This window comes from Lonchura striata, chromosome 24, assembly GCF_046129695.1.
Source record: "Lonchura striata isolate bLonStr1 chromosome 24, bLonStr1.mat, whole genome shotgun sequence".
Classification (NCBI taxonomy): Eukaryota; Metazoa; Chordata; class Aves; order Passeriformes; family Estrildidae; genus Lonchura; species Lonchura striata.
The window spans coordinates 5,013,934-5,028,006 of NC_134626.1; the positions used below are offsets into that span (position 1 = coordinate 5,013,934).

At 43.3% G+C, this 14,073-nt stretch overlaps 1 long non-coding RNA gene across 1 annotated transcript; it reads right to left on the reverse strand.

The window, feature by feature from the left end:
• Positions 1 to 3,268: 3,268 nt before the first annotated feature.
• Positions 3,269 to 8,480, reverse strand: LOC110476778 (uncharacterized). The gene is made up of 2 exons (XR_002466479.2): positions 7,934 to 8,480; positions 3,269 to 6,566 (listed from the first exon to the last, which is right to left on the reverse strand). It is a non-coding gene; the product is annotated as an uncharacterized LOC110476778 (long non-coding RNA).
• Positions 8,481 to 14,073: the final 5,593 nt, after the last annotated feature.

Consider the following 14,073-nt stretch of genomic DNA (forward strand, 5'->3'; position numbering starts at 1 on the left):
CAGCACAGGGAGTTTCTGGTATTTAATGTTTGTCACATCCCACTGAGGGCAGAGCCCCACACGCTGCCCTGCAGGACAGAGCTGGGCAGGGCAGCAGAACATGTGAGAGATAAACAGAATAAACAACCTGGAAACCAGCACAGACCAATTATGACTTCTGCTTTGGCAGCGGGGCTGACAGACAGAGACTTTCTACAATCTGGGAATCATCAATAGCTCAGATTCGGACACTGATGGAGTCAAAGTGACCAAAACTTAGCAGAGCAGTACAAAAAGGGGGGTGGCTCTATTTGCATTAGCATCTCACACCTAAGGTAGTATGTCCAGAGCTGCTCCCAAACAAATTCCCCTCCTTCTTCCAAGGAGCTGCAATTCCTGCTGTGAACCAGCATGAAATGGCCCCTAACCTCAGCAGCTGTCAGTGCCCCTCCTTTCCTCACTGGGGAATAAATGGTGATTGTCCATGAGCAGCAGGGCAGAACTTGCTCTGCTGTCACTTCCAGGTGAGCTCATCCCTGTTGCACTACAACATGAAATAACTTATGCATGTGTATTAAGATTAAAAGAGTAAAAGGAAGCAAAGGATGAAACTTTATTTCTGACTTCACAATATACAAAATTTTAAAAGTGGCTGTGGATTGGAGGATGAAACTTCTACTTTTCTAACTACACTGGTAAAACTAACAGTCTATCAATTCTCTCTTCTCACAAAGAATGTAAAAAAGTTATTGTTTACATGATAGTATGTGAGAAACTTTAGTAGAAATAAACATTAACATTAGAAGGTATAGAAAATTTCTAAAAGAACTTTAAAACTTTTCAAAGAACAGGGTGACACATCCCTGCACCACAGGGAATGTGCCTTGCACCAGGAGGATCAGCACTATTTCTGTCATTGCCCCTGGGGCTGGAGCATCCCTGGTGTGTCACAGCACTGCAGCAGCTTCTGAGCAGTGACCTTGGCTGGCTGTGAGCTGTGAGCCAGGAAAAGGCTCAGAGCTGCTCAGAGCCCAGGGAAATGCTGCTCAGCGGTGCTGGATGTGCAGCTCTATTGATTTATTTAAAAAATATGGATATTGATCTAGTACTGATATCTAACTGTGACAGACAAAAACCCTCTGACAGTTTAAAGTTAGAAAGTGTGTGTTTATAGCTCCCAAATCCACACTGCAGCTTCCAGGTGATTACAGAACCCTTTTATCCATACAAGTATAGAATACCCAAAATACAAATACATATTCATCATTTTGGTACATCCCATTCCTTGCTTTGTATGCTAATCACTCCAAAAGCCATTCAGCATGCAGTGGTTTGTTCCTTGAAATGGGTCAGTGTCCCTTTCATGGGGAGGGGTCCCAAAATGAGGAAGTCAATGAAGTTTTCCTCGTTCTGACCTTTCTACCTTTTCAATGAAAATATGAAAAATAAACTCTAGGTAGACTCCCATTCCTTGTCTTCAATTGGTTTCAGAACAGAGGAGGCCCACAACTGTCTTATGTTCCTAAAAGCAATTTGTCAGTTTGTGTATTCTTCATTATAAATCCAGCTAACTGAACATTGTGCTGACAAGCAATCAATTATTAGTTAACTCCTAACTCTTAACTTCATCAAGGCCTACTTATTTATTTGAATTAACTCTAGTAAGGCTTATCTCTAACTAAAATCTTAGCTCCTCTAAAATCTCTAAATTCCTTAAAATTTACGTTTCATTATTTCTGCCCTCTCCTGCGGTGTCTCAGATGAGCTCAGGATGGACTCTGTGGCCACTCCTGAGCACACAAAGTTCTCTGTGTGCCACAGCCTTGGAAGAGCATTTACAATCAGCTCTGGCACCAAGGACTGAAGCACCCCCTGGTTTTGCTAACTGGGACTCTGAGATGGGATCCAGCCACCAGCAGTGTCGTGTCCTCTGCATCCCCCTGCCAGCACCACGCACACAGAGCTGAGCAGCCTCCAGGCAGCAGCTTCAGGGTGAGAAAGTGATCCTCCTTATCTGTTTTGGGATGTAGCCTTCTCCCAAAAAAAGGCCACAGCTCTTCTAAAACGAAATAATTAGTGCTGCCTCATGTGACAGCACAGACAGAAGAATGGAGGCATGCAGCTATTTAAAGAATATTTCTCAAGGTTCTCATGCAGGGACAGAATGACAGCTCAGCACAGTCAAATCCCTTCAAACTCACCTGAAGCTGAAAGCCAAACAGGCTGTGACACTGCCAGAGGAGCCAGGCTGCCTGGCAGGCTGCTGCAGGCACTGGCAGGCGACAGTGACAGCAGTGGCTTTTCTCTAAGAGACAGATTTATCATGCATAAGGAACCTTCAGATTTTCTGGGGTGAAAGAGCCATTTTTAGCCTATGTGAAATTAATATTAATACATCTAATTCAGCTGTTCCCAAACCTACTTCTTGGCACCTGCTGTTGTTTTTAAGGAATGTGACTGGATTAATTCACCCATGACCATGGCTGCCCATCACCCTCAGTGATTCCCTTACAGGGTTTTCAACTGAGGAAGGGTCCATTTAGAGTAGATTTAAAGAAGGTTTTTACAGCGAGGGTGGTGAGACCCTGGACAGGCTGTGGCACAAAGCTGTGGCTGCCCCTGGATCCCTGGCAGTGTCCAAGGCCAGGCTGGACAGGGCTTGGAGCAGCCTGGGACAGTGGAAGGTGTCCCTGCCCATGGCAGGGGGAGAATGGGATCAGCTTTAAGGTCCCTCCAGCCCAAAGCACTTTGGGATTCTCTGGAAAGAGCCAAATCCCACAGCCCTGAAGCAAGCAGGAAGTGTCTCAGTGTGCTGTGATGGCACACAATGTATGAAACATGAAACTACAACATGAACTAACCTATGCAGGTATACTAAGATTAAAAGAGTAAAAGGGAGCAAATGGATGAAACTTTTTTTCTGACTTCACAATATATAGAATTCCTAGGGACCACTGCTAGGAAGGAAAGAGCCCTCCCACTGCCTGGACATTCCCCTCCCAACTGAGGAGAGCTGCCTTGAAGCTCCACAATGCTGGCACACTCAGGAGGAGGTTTGGATTGGGATGGAGAGGCCACACTGCAAAGGGCTCGTGGAGCTGTCAGGAGAATGAATCCCTGTCTGTGTGCACCAAACCTGTCAGAGTGAGGCAACACTCACACCTCCTTCCTCCTCCCCACCACCCACCAGGAAAACCCCAAACCATTCCATTGTTTCAAAGCTAGAGCACAGTCAGTCTCCATTTTTAAGATCTCCTTGGCTGAAATAATAAGAAATATTTCCATAATGGGCTTTTCCACATGAATCTATTGTTGTTCTCTTTCTTTACATAGCAGGCAGACAACAGAGTTTTCAGTCTTCCACAGCAATTCAGAGCCCAAACACAAACCAGGCTCCAGCACATCTCCACACAGTTTATTTTTAATAAACTTCTCAGTATCAGCATTGCCATGAGAGCACTGCAGAGCTGCCAGTGTTGTCCTTGCAAATTCTACATGCAAAACCTGAGTTTTTTCCCCACCCTCTCCTTGAATTTTCACAAGAACTTGTGGTATTGGTCAAGGGCAAAATTTCACATTTCATCAGCAGGCATGGGGGAGGTTAAAAATTTGCTGCAAAACTGTGAAATTCTGCCTTGAGAAAAGATGGCATACTTTTCGTGAATTCACTGTGAATGAAATCTCCATCCTGTTGAACTGATGCTTTTTTTCTGCAAGAAAAATCATTCCCCTCCACCCCCCTCCCAGAAAAACTGCATTTTTTATCTGAGGAAAAATGCTGAAGTCTGTAGCAACCATGGGTTATTTCTTGTTGGTGGCATGGATATTTTTCTGCTAGAGCTTAGACTGTAATGGACCCTTCAAACAGACCAGTACAATATAAAGCTGTGTGCTGTGGTCTCTTGGTTGAGTCACATGTTATAAAACTTTAAAAACAGAGCATTTACAATCAGGGACATAAAGACATGCTTTTAAAATTGTAAATACATATTTACAGGCTTGTGTGATAAACCAGAATTTCTCTGGGAAAATCGTTCCTGTATCACAACAGTGTACACACTTCTCTCCTTGAGTCTGTCAGTTTTTATAGTTGATAACACCCTAAAAAAGGCAGCAAAAATAAATTGCACTGAAGTGATTTCTAGTAACCTCACTGGGATGCCTTAAAGGCACTAAACTGGGCAGCATCCATGCCAGAACTCCACACTTCATTTAACTGACTGGAAGCTGAGTGGGTCTGAGAGAATAGATTGTTTAAATCAGTATTTGGACTATATGGCAAGAAAAGTCTTCCTCAGCAGCAATCCTCAAGTGAACAGTGATCATTTAAACACTAGCTGTGATCTTTGACAAGGTGTCCTACAAAACTGCACTGGGAAAATCAATCATAATCAATCAATCAATCACCAATAATAGTGGTGCTTTTAGTCAGAGTATATTTGGTTTATTATACTGCATATTCATCTTTCAAGTGAATTAGGCACTCTCCAGACACACAGGAAGAGCATTGCTGTTTGAAAGAACAGGGTTTACCATACTAAAATTACATTATGAGAAAAGGGACAAAATGTGGAGAGAAAATAAAAAGGTAACAAAACCAAAGTGAGACAAACTGATCAGAGAGCTGTGTGTGCACACCAGCTGCTTGGACACAGACATAAGGCTAGGAAACTTAATTTTTTTGTGCTATTTGACCAAAATTTACCAAGCTGCCTAGCAGATCTGGATGCTCACTTCTAACTAGTTTGAATGACTGAGATTCTCAGCCTTCCAAGGCTGCTGTGAAAAATCCCAGCCTTTGTTTGCAGTTAGTACAGCTCTTCCAAGAGGAGATTACTGCTAGAAAAAACTCCAAAGGGAACAAACCCTAGAGACCCTCCACCCCAGAAATGAGCCAGAGCAGCCAGCAATGGCACAAGGATTCCACAGTCTTGGACTGGAAGCATCACTCCCAGCATGGAAAGGGATGCAGCTTTTTCTGCCTCATCCAGTTCTCAGCCCCTCAGCCTTCCCCCAAACCACAATTGCACTTAGAAAGCCTCCAAGAGGGGTTTATCCAAAAAATCTGTAGTGAGATAATACAAGATCCTGAAACCCTTTACTTTCCAATTCAAACCACACACACCTAAAACATTTTTATGGCAAACAATGTTTCTTCTATAAAGCTTTTCTATTCAGTTTGAACAATTTGATTTTCATCAAAACTATACAAAATTAACTGTTTTCAGAAACTCCATGCATATATATTTTTATCTGTCTTATATATATATATCTATATATGAGATATATATATAAAATTGATAATTTCTTTGATTTTTTCAGGATGGTGGAGTATCCACTGGGCACTTGTTTCTTCCTAACTAACTTGTGGATACACAGATTTGTGCTTATCTGTGTGGAGTGCAAAGTCAGGACAGGAATAAATTGACTGAAACAGGAAGGAAATACAATAATCAACCCCTTTGGCCTCCTTAAAAAGTTCCAAACCTGGATGGTACATTAGCAGGGATCATGGAAATCATATGTTGGCAGCAGGAACCCTTCACCTCGTGGGTGAACTGGGCAGAAGTTCTGCCCAGAACTGGCAGAAGATGTGCCTGGGTGTGATTTGGGACAGGAAAGAGGTAAGAGACCTTTCTGCACTGCATTTATCATCTGACCTGTGTGTTTCTGGAATTAGTCTTTACTGGCTGTCCTCAAGGATGGCCTCTGGACAGCCCTCCCAAAACCAAACACGTCTAGAGACACAAACACAGGTGCTCTATTTAAGGACAAATGTTGTATTTGAGGACAAGTCTGGGCTGATACTGCACAGCAACACCTGTGTTTGATACTATCCCTAAATAAATAAATCCCAACTCTAAACAATACCAGATTGGCAACACAAGTTATGGCAGCTTTTGAGAAATGGATGTTTGTCCCTTCATGGAACTGGGCTATCAGTGCATTTCCCAGGGATCATGTAAGGGGTGATCTTCCCAAAAAATGTGTCCTGATACACTTCAAAAGCAACAGTATCTGCCCCTTAAAGCTACTGGTACAAAGTCAAGAGACTGAGGAACCCACAGACTTCCCATGTGGAAACCTCAGGAAACCCCAGCACTCCCTGCAGTGGTTTTTGTGGGATGCCCAGTTCTTTATCCGTGAGGATAAAGCAGAAACTGAAAGGATGGAACAGTCTTTTCAGAATTTAATTGCATAGTATGTGAAACCCCCTTTGTTCTCCCAGAAAGAGGAGACTCACCCAGACCCACCCACCCTCTGAGCATGGGTGCTTCGCCTGCAGATGCTGAGCACTTCCCCGTGCTGTTCTCCACGCTGGCACGTGGGCTCCATGCACTGGGGCACCCCCAGATCACCCTGCCCCAGCACCCCCAGTTATCCCTCTCTGGAGAAGGCAGGACCTGCTCTGTGCTCCCTCCCTTGGAAGGAAGGGATGACAGAAGCACAGCATCACTTCCAGCAGGAGAAAATACTGTCCCTGTTGTCTGCTGAGGAGCCCATCTCACCTCATCTGAGCAAAGCAGGAGAGGATAATGCCTGAGGATTACTTTACCTCACCTTTTTCAGTCAGAAGTTTCTGGTACCTGAAAATACACAGAGAGTTACATTTAATCAGAAATAGTTTAAGGAGTCACAGTTCCATGTTCCATGGAGCTGGAAGCAGGACAAGTCATTCAGTGACCACTGTACCGCAAAGAGACAGGCATGATTTAATTTTGCTTGGATTTGGACCACAGCTAAGTGATCCGTGCCACAGCTAGAGATATTAGCATTCATTAGCATCCATCCCCAGTATTGAGGAGATAGCAAACCTCAGAATTTTACTAACTATTCCCTCAAAAGTTGTTTTTTGAATGGTTTTAAGAATAAACTTCAGGCTGCAGTGTCTTCATTTTGTTAGTACTCATTGTCACCTTTAGCTTTACACATGTTAAATATCCTGTTCCTTAGCTGTTACATCAGTATAAAGGAGATTATTATCTGAAAGTTAATGGCGGGGAAATGAAGAAGCAGAAAATGGTGTCTTGTTTAAACCAACAGAAAATCAGCTCAGCCTCACCAGTACATGGAGCTGGGTAATTAATTTGCCCAAGCCCATAGTGCTGCATTACACAGTTTATCTCACCACTACCCCAGCTAAGGTTTTTGCATGTTACCACAGCACTGCAATTTGCATTGTAATGCTGGTCTTTGAGCTTGTGGTGGGCCACAAAAACAGCCAGCAAAATGCACATTCACAGGTATACATTTTTTTTGGACAGCGAATATTTTTGTCCAGTGTTCACCCATTCAGCCTAAAAGATCCCAAAGCACTTAGCCCACTATTACAATCATATACAAACACCACTCCTTCCAGGTCAGGGATAAAATCCATCCTTCCACAAATAATCACCATCTTCAAGCTCCCTAAGATCCAGGAGAGTGACACCTCAGGTCTTAAAAGATCATGAACAAAACTCTTTAAACCTTCCATGAGTTGTACAGGGCTGACTACACTCACACATCCTTTTGATCCATAGTATGTATGGATGGATGTAGTATGTATAAGTACTATGTATAGTATGTAATTATTTACATAGTATGTAAGTACCCATCAGCAGAGAAAACCTTGTCCCTTTGGGATTAGCACATCACATATTTCAAGAGGAAATCCTTGCTTGCAAAAAGCTCCAAAGGGAAAAAACCCTAGAGACCCTCCACCCCAGAAATGAGCCAGAGCAGCCAGCAATGGCACAAAGGATCTCAGTGGTCTCTCAGCATCACTTCCAGCATGGGAGGGGATGCAGCTTTTTTTGGCTCACCCAGTTCTCATCCTTTCAGCCTCCCCCAAAGCCAGGAGCAAAGGCTCCGTGGCTTCTCTGAGGTGTGGCTCACACCTCCAAAGAGACACCGACGCGTTTGGGAGCACAGAGAAGGAGCCCTGCGCACCCTCCAGGCTGCGCCGCTGTACCTGCTGGGGTGACACGCCCAGGGTCTATTCCTTGAAGAAGTGGGATGTGCTGGAGCTGCATTTCTTGCACTGCCTGCTGCTGGGGCTATGCGAGGAGGAGGAGGGACATCTAGAGGCCATGCGGAGCCTGCAGCTGGGCAAAGAGGCAGAAGAGCATCAGGGACCGGCACAAGGAAAAACAGAGCCGCGCTTCAGGGAGCCGTGAGAAAGGAGAAAGACATTCCACCCACACTGCAAGCACCAAGTGCCACTTCTGAAGGCAAGAGGGTATTTTTGCCTTGTTCTCGACTTACCCTGTGAGTTTATTTAAGCAGGAAACAGATAATGTCAACTGGAAGCAGTGTCCAGGCTCCCAGCCCGTGTCCCAGACCCTCTGACCAGGACAGACAAACCCACAGATACATCAGAAACTGGAAGAGTTGTGTTCTGTTCTCTCAGAACAGTCCACATCATGTTTTAAAATACACGTTTTTGGAAAAGGAGTTTTACTTTACCAGAGCATATACCACATCTGGTCATTCCTGGCCAGGGCAAGGTGGGCAGAACACTCCTGTCACTATTGCAGCGACAGACTCGACACGGGCACGCACAGGCCACAAAACTGCCTTTACTGCACTTCAAATTTTAAACTAAGAGTCCCAAAGGGAAAGTGAAAATCAGAGATTTGTACTGTAAAATTTTGATTTTTTTGCATCGGTTGATTGTGATTTCAAGAAGAAAGCCTGAACACATGACTTGAAGCAAGGGAAGTCCAACTGCTTCTGCCCTATTCTAGACATACAATCTCAGTTCAAATGTACACCCAAGCCAAACTTCCATACACTAAAAAATTAAAAAAAAAAAATCCCTTCTTTGTTTTTAAATTCAGCACCTTTTGCTGTCATGCACAAACTTGTCTGCTTTCCTTCACACCTGTGCACCCCCATAGATAATTACATACCTTTCTTCTCAAGGCAAATTCTTCAAAATTCTGACCAAACCAAACCACTTATGTTCTTCCAGGGGAACATCTTTTGAAATATCATTTTCTTACACAGCAACACGTCTAAAAAAAGTTAAAAGCCAGGTTTCTCTCCAGGTTATTTTTAGAGTTCAATATACACCCTTGAAAGGAGATTTCATCTTGTCCTTACACACAATGTAACTGCAAGTTAGACATGAAAAAGTGCAAAACTTTCCATTACAACAGAAAACCAAAACCACAGAAATTCTGAAAAGCAAGGCAATTCAATTATTTTCAAATTAAAGTTGGTGGTTAAAATTGCCTGCCAAGAGTTTTGTTATTGTTCTGTGTAAATCATCCACTCCAGCCTTTGTGAATTCAATCCTGAAGCCTTCAGCCAATGTGGAAGAACAAGAAAGTGGAAATGGGAAGGTCAACAACAACCAGATTTTTGTTCTTCCATATAAGGACTGTTACCAAGGGAAACAGCAGAATATCCAAAATAAGTTTAGTTTGTTTGGCTTCAGATTTTTACTATAAGAGGGAAATTTTCATTTATTTCTGTTTAGAATGTCTCCATGTAAGTAATGCTTTCTGTAAAAATATTAATTATGACTTCTTAAAGTTCTTCTATAATTGATGACATCTGTGTGCTCTTGCATGCAGTGAGGCAGGGTCTAGATCCTATGGGAAACCGAAAGAAAAAAAATGTTAAAAGGTTTAAATCCAAAGATAATAAATATCAGGGAAAATCTGATCTAAATTTTCAAATGCATACCCTGATCTGACATTAGGAAGAAATTCTTCCTTGTGAGGGTGGCACAGAAAAGCTGTGGCTACTCCAGCCCTGGAAGTGCCCAAGGCCAGGTTGGATGGGGCTTGGAGCAGCCTGGGACAGTGGAAGGTGTCCCTGCCATGGCAGGGAGTGGAAAGAAATGGGATTTAATGTCCCAAACTGCTCCAGAATTCTACGATTTTTCACTCCTAATTTCCACAAGCTTTAAAGCAAATAGATCATGGCTTGTTATTTGGAAGCTGAGGATTAGAGGAATGAGATAAAAAAAGGATATTTTTCTAAATAGAAAATGGAATTGAGTTCCTTATGGAGTTCTTCCTGCTGCCTTTCCACAGTGCTCCAAAAGCAGAGCTGTGTCTGCTCTGCCAAAGCTGCCAGGAACCAGGGCCCTCCCTGCTCCAGCACTAACCTGCCGTGGATGGATAACTCTTATTGAAGAGCCTGTTGAAAGAAGAGCTGGGATTTTGGGATGGTTTTGACAAAGTCCTGGGTGTGCGAGGGGAGCTGGGCTCCGAGAGGGAGGGGAGCAGAGATCCCCCCGCTGCACCAGGAGCAGTGATTGAAATTGCTATTTTTATCACTGTCACTTTGCACCTGCTTTCACCATCTCAGCGCTGCTGGGTAACTGGAGACAGGCGAGGAAAAGGAATTCTGAGGCTCCCTGTGCTGAGGGATGGTTCTGTGGGAAGGGGCAAGGGCTCCTCCCAGCCCCTCTCACCCCTGTGCACAGCCCAGCCCAGCAGCACAGCCCAGGCCACCCCAGCTCTGCCAGAACCACTGCTAGGGAGCTGTCCTAGCCAGAAAAAAAGTCATTAAAAAAATAATAACATCAGAAAACATGGCCAGAAAAAAAGCCATTAAAAAAAAAAAGAATAACATCAGAAAACATAGCCAGAAAAAAAGTCATTAAAAAAAAAAAAAAAAAATAACATCAGAAAACATACTCTGCTTGTAAGGGCCAGAACCCAAATGTCAAGTAGCAGAAAGGACTTGTGTGCACGAAGTTTTCTCTGTCAACGAAGGACTTTTAAACCAAACTAAATAGTTTGGTAGATGTACCAGCTATTCCATAAATTAAAGCTAACCCAGAAGTTCCATGAGGTTATTTTTTACATGGAGACAGGACCTAAAGCTCTCTCTCACACTGAGAGCATACTCAAACTAGAAGAGATAAATCACCCAATTTAGTGAGACTCCCTACAATAAAAAATATGGTAAATCCCAGCTCTTAAAAGTTTTCCATCCTCAAATCTGAAGGTGTTTTGTAGTGTGAGTCAGTACCATAATCCCAGTTTTTCAGATCCAGAACGGAGTCAGGTGGAAAGGGATTTGCCAAGGTCACTCAGAAAATCTGCAGCCTTAAAGCAGAGCACTGAACAAAGGAAAAGATTACCACAGCACCCACATTATTGTTCCAAGTTAAATTGTCTCCTGAATATTTAATTTGTCCAAACCAAGTTCCTACTTCCATACACCTTCCCAGGCTTCCCATGAGACTTGCCATGAGCAGCATACACAAATTCAAAGGCCAGGAAAAATGCCAAACCCTGGCACATCCCCTTCCGTAAGACATTTCCAAAATAATTTGGTATTTTTTATTCAAATTAGCTTGTCTTCTACCACACTTCTTCAATTAACGTTCTCCTGAGTTGCTAGTTTAATTCTCTAGAAATGTCCCAGAAAAATAAGCCATGGTATTTGTGGGTATGAAGGCTGGAGTGATCCGAGGTGGCTGCCAGTCCCACCAGGGAAATTCAGCAAACAAAGTCATGGCAGTATGTGGTAAAAATTCAGATGATTAAGTTCACATTTTTACCTCAATTAAAGTGGTTTTTTGTCCTGCAAGGATTATACTCTATAATCTAAAATAACCCCAAGGATATGCTCCAAAATTTCAGACACACACACATTCCACATTACATTTAACAATAAGCATTCCAGGAACATATTTTATCAAGTGTTTCATGCTCTTAAGTAAGAGAATAGCTAAACTGACATAAATCATTGACTGCCTAATTAAAAGAAAAAATAAATGTGGATGTTTAAGCTCAAATTCTTGTTTTTGCAGAATTAGGCTGAGTAATTTCACAGGCCAGAAGGGAAGCAAGAAGGTTCAGGGGGTGGATAAATGCCATTTCTGGGCTTTCTGCTCTCAGGGAGATTAAACCACAGTCCTGCTACCCTGACTGAAATGTACTCTGTGGCAGCAATACATTGCTTAATGGGAAAGTAAATATATAAAACAAGGACTTGGAAAAACATGAAAAACATCACCCACTAGGGAAAAGACCTTCGTTCATCTCTTTCAGTGAAACAAAGCATTTATCAAGACAAAAAGGTTTATGGATAGAATTTCGTTGAAAGGGATGTCTCCTGTGGTATGGAAAAGTGTATAGAAAATGGGGAAGCAGTAGAAAGCAAAAAGGATCTTAAGGTGTTGTACTGTGGTTATTAGAATTACGTGTGTTTGTTCAGGGAAGCAGGGAAAGAGCTGGAGCATGTAGGGATTTTATCTTTCCTTCACATGAAAAGCCAGAATATGAATATTAAGGTCGGGCCTTTCATGAATCTAAACTGGAAAAACCTGTTCTTGAGATCCTTTGCATTCTCCACTTCCAAGAAGACACCCACCAGCACTCTCCAACCACAGTGCTTCAAAGAACTGAATCCCTTGAAGCAGCACTGCTGCCCCACAGGAACACATAAATTGCTTTGTTTCACATGTGCTCCACAGTTTCAGTTTCTCCATTGCTGGCTCAGTTCCCCTCCCCGTGGATCACGAGGAATTGTGGTGATGAACACCAAACCAACAGCAAGAACTGCTGGAAAAAATCTCACCCCGTGCCTGCAGCTCACCTGGGGGAATCTAAGATTAATGTATTTACTATTTAAGTAAAATGCTGTTTTACAACGTGTTTTAAAATTGTGTTTAACATTTTCAAAAGCAACCGGTGACCTAAAGTAGCTCCTTGAAAAGGAATTCAGCACTGAGATAACTTCTGAGCTCCTTCAGAAAATCAGTTGCCTTGAAGGTACTTCAAACTGAGCTCAGAGATTGGAGTCTTAAGTCACTTAAGAAACCTTGGGGGTAAACCTATAAATTTAGATGAACAGTATCATGTCAGCAATTTGTCTTCCTGCCCTTTTAAAGTGACACAGAGTATTTTGCAAGCCAAAAGGTGAACAATTTGGGATTAAAAATAGAAGTACTCAAATTCATTTTCTATACTGTCAGGTCATGTGATTTGAGAAAAACTTTGTATCTACTAAATCACATTCCTAACAGAATGAGAAAACTTTCATCACACATAGGGAACACTGTAGTTTATTTAATTAACTTTATACAGAAATGTTGACACCAAAAGGGTTGAAAAGGATTGCTAGAGGGCTGCAGAACAAGGATGAGTCCTCGGTCCTGCACATCTCATTACATAAAAAAGAAACCATAGAACAAAGTGTACTTTTGATTTGACAAGGTAATGGGTGACATACTGAATTTGCCATAATGAATGGAGAATACAACTTCCAGTGTCAGTAGAATTTCAGTGTGAAACTCTTCAAAGCACCTCTGTGATGTAAGAATTCAGTATTTCTCATCTTCCACCTCCTTCCACTCTGCACTGCTGAGCAGAGATCTCGGCACCTAAAGGAAGCACTACATAAATTCCCCCACTGATCATGGCTGGGGGCTCTGTGGGAATGAGCCTTCGGATGCCCAGAGCAGGAATCCCATCCTCTGCACTCCCAACACAATCACTGCCCTGAAAAGTCCTTGCATTTACACAGGCAGTTAATTAACTTTGCTGAGCAGCACTGCCTGAGCTGCAGAAGGATCAGACTCACTGAGGCTGGAAAAGTCCTGGAGTCCAACTGAGACCCGTCCCCACCTCGTCACCCAGCCCAGAGCACCGAGTGCCACCTCCAGGATGGGGACCCCACCACATCCCTGGGCAGCCTCTAGGACACTCTGAGGCCACTTCCCCTTGTCCTGCCCCTTGTTCCCTGGGAGCAGAGCCACCCACAGCTGGCTGCATCCTCCTGGCAGGGAATTAGAGAAACTGTCCCTGCTGGGTGTCTCCACTGGGACACTTTTCTCCAGCCTGAGCTCCCCGCTCCCAGCTGGAAGCAAGGCAGGAGCTGCTGAAACAGGCTCAGTTATGAGGTTGTTACTCCTTTTGACTGACTGGGGGCTTTGAGTGGTGCAAGTCTCAGTTTTGCTGCTCACCTGCTGTGTGCCAGACCACCATGAATGAACACCGAGCCTTTACTCCAGAGAAATGAAACATCACCTGCTGAACAACCAAAGCCATTCCTCACAACCCTCTGGCAGTTTCTGGGAGAGCTGTCATCCAAAACATGACTCAGAGACCCTGTTTGGTTCAGGAAACATAAGTCTTAAAA